This window comes from Physeter macrocephalus, chromosome 18 (assembly GCF_002837175.3).
Source record: "Physeter macrocephalus isolate SW-GA chromosome 18, ASM283717v5, whole genome shotgun sequence".
Classification (NCBI taxonomy): domain Eukaryota; kingdom Metazoa; phylum Chordata; class Mammalia; order Artiodactyla; family Physeteridae; genus Physeter; species Physeter macrocephalus.
Window position 1 is genome coordinate 43,567,738 of NC_041231.1, and position 1,420 is coordinate 43,569,157.

The following is a 1,420-nucleotide window of genomic DNA, read 5'->3' on the forward strand; positions in this document are numbered from 1 at the left end:
AGACAGGGGCACGAACCCGTGTCCCCTGCATCGGCAGGGGGACTCTCAACCACTGCGCCACCAGGGAAGCCCTAACCTCTGACTTTTAGCATATCAACTACCCAGGTAGTTAAGGTCCTCACCATTGACTCTGATGCCCAGGCATCACTTGGTGGATTGTAGTGTAAACCCTGACAGTTGATTGTTTTTTTCTTTTTCTCTTTTCTTTTCTTTTTTGTAATGTAAGTGCTTGATTTAAGCTTTGATGGCCAAGCATCCACTTCAAAGGTGGCTATCTTGAATAAACATGTTGTCAGCCGTGTGACTAGATTAAAAAAGCCAGGCCACCTCCCCCTACTAAGGGTCCTTTGTTTCAGATTTCTTTAACTGACCATTTGGGTCACTTGTTTTTTCTCTTCCTGTGCTTTAAATTCCTGCTCTTATGTTTTAAATTCACCAATAAAAAGTGAGCCCTTAGAAACCCTAGGCCCCCATCCTCAACTGCAATGAAAGCAGGACCCCAGGCCCATACTCTCTTTCTCTCTCTACCCTAGATGTCTTGAGTGGCCCCAGTCATGCCACATAATTTCCCAGTCCCATAAATAATGAAACTTGGTTTTTTCAAAGTTCTCTGATGGCGATTGCTGAAGGGCATTGTGCAGTCATAATCAGAATCCCAACGGCTGGTCCTGTCACAACACTAGCTGTTGATAGTCTGAGACCTGCACACAACACTGACCCTTGAGAGTCCTGCTGAGAGTACTCAGCCAAGGGCTGCCTTCCTGGAGACAGCCGGGCTCAGGCAGAAGAAGGCCATAGTTCCCCCTTCAGGAGCCTTGGCCAAGGAGGTGCTCTCACGAAGTCCAGCTCAGTCCTAGGCCCGATTCATTTCTCGAATGTCTGACCCTCCCAGAAGGCCCACTGCCCATCCCTCAAATGGAGCTCCCACATCTTATGCTAGCAAACCTGCCAGCTCCCACAATTGCTCCAGCCAACCACTTCCTTTTCCACCCCGCCTCCGTCCACAGCCCCTTGGAGAGCCAGGGCTGCATCCCAGCCCTCTGCCTATGCACGGCCCTCACCATGTCCAGCCGTCCATCTCAGGGGCCATACCCACCAGCCAGACACAGGGTCCCTGTGCAGCCAGCTCTCTCACAGTGACTTCTTCCCATTGGATCTTCTGGGGTCCTTATCTGTAAGCCAGCTGACCTCCATGGGGCCTGCCTCAGTTTATTAGAGATGTCCTAATAATACAGACCCTCCCAAAGGGAAGGGTTTGGAGTCTCAACCAGAACTTTCTGTGATGAAGGAAATATTCTGTATCTGTGCTATCCAGTATGGCAGCCATTAAACACACATGGCCACTGAGCACTTGAAATGTGACTTGTGCAACTGAGGAACTGACTTCTTAATTTAATTTTCATTAATTTAAATTTAAGTG